The sequence below is a fragment of the Aethalodelphis obliquidens genome, unplaced genomic scaffold, assembly GCF_003676395.1.
Source record: "Aethalodelphis obliquidens isolate GAN/ISIS:26980383/991018 unplaced genomic scaffold, ASM367639v1 scaffold16, whole genome shotgun sequence".
Lineage (NCBI taxonomy): Eukaryota > Metazoa > Chordata > Mammalia > Artiodactyla > Delphinidae > Aethalodelphis > Aethalodelphis obliquidens.
The window spans coordinates 12,351,880-12,358,135 of NW_020837960.1; positions in this window are offsets into that span (position 1 = coordinate 12,351,880).

Consider the following 6,256-nt stretch of genomic DNA (forward strand, 5'->3'; position numbering starts at 1 on the left):
GAAGCTCCCAGATTCTGTAGTTCCCACTCTAGCCTGGATTTTCCTGAACCTCTGACCTGCCCAAGGCCAGATCCCCTGACCTTGAATGCCTGCCCTCCTTCCCTTTCTTGGCATCTGTCCTCCCTGCTGACTCGCCTGCCCACAGCCCCTTTCCTGCAGCCCGCTCGGCTGTTTTCTCTGCTTTGTTCACCCTCTGTTAAGTTATTAACTTGTCAGGGTCCAGACTCCCCGCTTCCTTTCCCACTTTGAACCCACTCTTGGCTGCCTTCCCGTTCACCGCCTCAGGAAGTCAGCATCGGGGAGGCCAGGGTTGTAGGGCTGGTCATTACTGGCGGGCACATAGAAGTACAGTTAATATAATTGGTATAGGATGGTGAAGGCTTCTTAAAGACACTGACATTGATATAAGCCTTCTTAAAGACAGGGATACAATTCTTAAAGACATTGAAAAAGGAATCATAAAACACAACCATCTCTCCATTATCTTAGAGGTGGAGGCAAATGGTGAACTTAAAATAGACTTTATTCAAAGTAATTTCTCCAAGAGGGTTCAATTTTAAAGGGTCGCCTGTACACGTGTTAAAGACCATCAGATTTTTACCTGTTAATTCATGGATTCAATTAGGGTCAGGAATGATCTTTCATTAGTTTTTAAAGCAGACTCAGAAATAGGTACATTGTTTTAATATGTGTTGCTACTCTGAGGCCAGCAAACTTTATCTAAGATTCTTAAGAGAAATTTGCAGCAGTTCCTTAAAAAGAATTGAGTGGTTTTATCGTTACCCAGCACTTTTGAAGTCATGAATTAACTTACTAGGGTCTGATGGACTAAGGGACAGCCTGTTTCGTATCCATTAACCTATATCCTGCTGATAATGATTCCTTGTCTACGAATAAATCTCAGAGAAATAACATTTTGGAGCATCTATTATGGGCAGATATTTTACATATTATCTACAGTTTTATAAATAGAGAAATCAGGGCTCAGAACTATTTAGTGAATTCCGAAAATTCACACCTCTAGAGGGTGGCAGGTAGCACCTGAGCTCTGGTATTCATGCTCATACAGGGAGGCGGCAGCCATCCTTGTAGTAATGGGAACAGTAATAATAGCAATGACTCCCACGCACCGAAACCTTGGTGTGTGAGGGGCCTCATGTATGTCAGATCATTTAATCCCTGTATTAGCGCTGCAAGCAGCGTGGTCCTCACGTCACAGCGGAGGAGACAGAATTGAAGAGGTTGAATTATTCATGCAGTCACACAGCTATTCAGTGAAGAGATGGGATTCAAACCCAGTTCCCTCTGACCCTAACATTCCCCTCTAAAGTAAGCCTGTTTGTCCAAATTAGGGATGTTTTCCTGATCCGAAGAACAAAGCCTGAGGCACGGTAGATGTAAATATTTTTTTCCTAATGTGCTTGAATATACAGCTGTCTTCCAGCACTCCTGTGGAGCCGGAACACAGGACTGTTTATTTAATTTTTATTCCTTGTTAGCTTTGGTAGAGGAGGGTGGAAACATCCGTGTTGCGGCAAGCTTATACCTTTGGGTAAGGTACTTTCTCATCCATCTAGCAACTTCTCCCGTTAAGAGCCACCCCCCAGATGAGAATAAGACAAGAAAACCTCTGAGCACAACCGGAGTTAAATATCACAACTTGCTGAATTAACTCCTTTATCTAGAGAAGACTCTTTCCGACCTTCGCACACAACTGGTTGACTCTTAATTTTATACATAGTTCTAACAGTCTTTGTTTTGGGCTTGGTCTACAGTAGCATAATAATAGAAGAGGGCCCACTGCAGACTGGTGTAGTAGCACCAGAGATGTGACCAGAGCTAAGAGTCATTGAGACCAAATAACTGCTAAGAAGCAGAAATGAGAGCCCAAGAAGTACAGCCAACCGGAGCTATTTTGGGATCACATCAAACACTGTGCATCCTCTGTAACCATATTACAGCAGAGTCTTAGCAGTTATCACTTTTTATTATGGTCACACTGAACATTCATGAAACCTTAATATATTAAATCATGTTGGGTGTATATCCAATTTAGGAAAGTCGTGATGATGCCCACAGTGATTTTTTTAGTTTATGAAAAACCAACTACATTAGTGCGTTATCTACCCTTCAAATCTAACTGTCCAAGAAAGAGTCCCCGGGGCCCTCGGTCTGAATTATCTCTGGATCCCCAAAGCACAATGCCTGACACGTAGTACGTGCTCACTAACGTTAGTTGATAAAATATCAAACGCTTTGTTTCTCGAGGGTTCTGGGTAGCGAATTTCAGTATGGTTACTCAGGAAGCAGCATTCTTGTGTATATTCCAGGATGACTTTATGAAGGAGAGAAGGGGTAAGCCCCCTGAATGTTCTGTGCTTGTTCTGTTTTCGCACTTGATTACATGATACCCAGCTGCCCCTCAAAAAAAAAAAAAAATCATTCTATATGTGTTCATTGCTATTATTATCATGACTGTCTCCATCACGATTGACCAATATTGTATATGTCCCATCTGGAGAGGATGTGAAAAAGAAGTTGGACCTTCCTCTCCTGGAACATATTTAAACCCTATAAACAAAACCAGGCTGGGTGCTATCCAAGCAGCTCTTACCAGAATAAGGGGAGGGAGTCCCAGGAATTGTCTGTGGACGTTCAGGCTACCCACCCCTTCATGAAGGAGTTCGGTCCACTTAGTGAAGACGGTGCCCTGAATAAATCAGTGCTGCTCTCGGTGCATTTCAAGTCGAATTTCAGAAAGTTCCAGGCCGCCTGAAGATGCACTTGTATCAAAGGTTGTCAGCAGCCGGGGGCCCAGCTCCACGTGTCTGCTCCCAGCACCTGGCCTTCCTTCCAGTTCAAGGGCAGCTTCTTTTCCAGGTCACAGCCATTTTGAAGAGGCAGCGTTGGCTGACCTGTTAAATGAGTGCCCTGCGTGCACGAAAGCGCCGTCCGCCGCTGCCCGGCAGCATCAGAACGTTCTGGGGAAGAGGGCCAAACCTCTCAGTGCCTGAGGGATTTCTGGCCTTCACTCCTGGTGGAATTAGCAGAAGTTATCCATAAATCCCCGAGGCATCCATCAGCAGACAGAGCAAGGCTGCCTTTTTAAAGAAGTTCACTGACCTCTTGTTAACTTAACTCCTTGTTAGGAAATATCTAATCAGCTGTGTGCTAACAGGTCCGGGGCCCGGGGTCAGCAGAAGCAGGGCTGGCAGTGGGGCTGGGTTTCCAGCTGTGCGCTGTCTGGTGTCTGAGCCGTCTGTTTTGTTTTCCTCCTTCAGCTATCTTCCAGATCATTCAGAGCATAAGGATGGGCATGTGAGCAGGCTGGGCTTTGACACGGCCCCCTGCCGCTGGAGGGTGGAGGACCGCTTCAGCTCTTAGCCGGGTATCTGTGGGAAGCTTACAAGCCACCCAGAAGAGAAAAAAAAGGCTCCCTCAACTGTTCCCTGATCGCTTCATCGTGGATGTCAGACCAAATTCCTTTCTCACAGGACATCTCGGTACATCCGTGCTCTCAAGCGGAAAGGACATTTTGCTTTGCAGTTGGCAGGATTGGTAGCTCTCCGGGTGTCTGCAGCAGAGCTGTCTGTCTGCTTTTGCCCTGGGTTTCGCTGATGTCTGCATGCGGGCTTCTGAATGATCACCGCTTTACTTTCTATGGATACGATCTCTGCTCCATTGGGAATTGCTTTTACAAATAAATGTCTTTGTTCAACCTTATACACTGTGTGGGTTCCAGTGAGAAAAACCAAAGTGAAGATGATGTCAGGAAAGCTCCGGAGGGATGGGTAGGGTAGGGGACTTGATTATGTAACTGGGGAAGATCAGGGAATCTGTGGCCCGGGAACCAGGGCTAAGTCTGCCCAGCCGGGCGCTGGCCACCCTCAAGGTCTTTGCCTGAAATGAAGCCCTGGGCAGCTCTAAGGACCTTGGGTTTTTCACACATTTGACAAAGTGTGGATCTTCTGGGGTTCTTTCTTTTTTTGGTTCGCTTTTTGTTGTTCTTTTTTTTCAATCCAGAAAAGGTACCTACAATGTGTGTTAAAGTCCAATTAGCCATTATCTCTTCTGCGGGCTGCATCAGGGCTTCGTGCGTCACAGAGGCCTCTTTGGAAAAACCATCCAACCTCAGGCCCAGCCCTGCCCTAACGTGGAGCACCGGGCAGGCAGGAGTCCTGCCGGCTGGGTGGGTGAGGTTCAAGTTGGGTGGGTGAGACCCTCCCCTCCCCAGCCAGCCTTCCCCGCAGCGTCTCAAAGCGTGGACGGCCTGCATCCCGTCTCCGTGTGGGGGGGGGGCGTAGGAGGATGCATCTCAAAATGCAGATTCTGGGTTCCACCTCAAGCCTGCTAACTCCAAATCCCCACCACTGGGGCTAAGAACGAGTGTCTGGTACCAGCTCCCAGGGTGAGGCTCGTGTCCGCTACGCCGAGATCCTGAAAGAGCCCCGCTGAGGAGCGAATGAAGTTCTGTCCCGTTCCAAGCAGCAAAGGCAGCCGCGCTTGCTCTTAAGCAAAGCCTCTCCTGGCAGGGACTGGGTGACCTTTGGCCTGCCCCCTGCTTGGGACTTCTCATCCTGCCTAAGGAAGTCCTAGGGACAGCCACTCAGATGACCTGCAGGATTAAAGATGCAACTTCAAACAGGCCTTCACTATTTTTTTTTAAAATTCCATCTTTACATCCTTAACCATTTTTTTCCAGCCCTTAACACTGTGAGAGCTTTAAAAACAGAAGCGGCAGAAGGGGCAGGACCTCTTGCCGCCGCGTCAGGGGCTTTGTTGTAAGTGGCCCTTTGGAATGGGGGGGGGGGGGACGCTTTTTGTCCCCGAGAGTCTTTCACCCCAGACCTTTTAGTGATATTCTTGAAAGCTTTCTTTTCTCCCATACTCTGAGTTCCCCTCCTTCCCCTTTCTTTCCCACTGAGAAGAGGGTGACAGAGCTGTTCTGAAATTAGCTGCCCCAGGGACAGGCTACCATCCTTAGGCTTCCCCACTCCCCCTTCCAACCCCAAACCTCTCCTGAGACGGCAGAAGATATTCCCCACCACCTGAGGGCTGCACTGAGTAGATGCTTCGTGAGCTGGTCTGCTCATCGTCCTGGCTCTGTCTGGCCGTCCTCTTCTTGGGGACTAAGATCCGTGTGAGATCAGACCCCAGTGCTGCCTGCCAATAAGCCAGCATAAGGAAGCCCCCTTGATATAAAGGTTCCCTGGTCTGTGCTCCCACAAACACCCTCTCTGACACCCACGGGGCCTGGACTTGATCTAAGGGCCTTCCCCTTCCTTTCCTAATGCCAATGACAGTACACCTACCAGACCGTCGTGAAAAGCCATCACTGGGTCTGAGCTTTGAAATTCATCCTTTATTGGAGAGAGTCTTTTCCCTCCCTAATTTGGTCTTTCCCACAACAGTAATAGCCAATGGGGTGATATCCCCATTTCAAGCAAAAGGACACTGAAATTTGGCCTCCAGATAAACCCAGCTGTCGCCAGGTGACAGGTGTGGTGGGCTGAGTCGTCATCCGTAAAACTTCCCATGATGGATTTATCTCCCCAGAAGATGCAATCATCCACAAATTGGTTTTCTATTAGTTTCCAGGTAGCCTCCCTGGAAGCACTTGTATAGGACAGTCTGCCCACCCTGGTGACTTCTGTCAGCCCTCTGCAAGCGGAGATGGGAGCTGCCCTGAGTGAATTAGGTTCATGGCTGATTTATACTGTACAGTGGAGACTTTTTGCCATGACACATAGTAAGAAACACATGGCAGCCCGCTGCACAGCACACCCACCAAAGCAACTATAACAGAACAACACATCCTTAACACGTGTGATGCGCCCTGATTTTTTTTTCCCCTAGTCTTTTTTTTTTTTTTTTTAATGCCGGTTGCACCCTCCTTAAATGACTTTATAACCCACGAGTAGATTGCAACCTACAGTGTGAAAACACTGCTCTTTCTGGAGAAAACTCAAGCCCTTCATGGGAGACAGATAAGCAGGGCTCACAAGGTAAGAAAGTCTGAATCCCACACTGAGTTCTGATGAGAACCAGACCTCACATCTCAATCACAGTCAGTACCTCCAGGGGCACATTAAGCCGCTTCTTTGGGGACTCAAGGTGCAGATCCTGCAGAGAAAGAACGAGCACCTCCTGAATCCTTTGAAACGTTGTGAGATAAACACCAGATTCCGTTTGTCGGCGTTCACTTGCTGTGCCTCACAGTTATTGGGGGGAATGGGGGCTTTTAAAAGCAGGAATC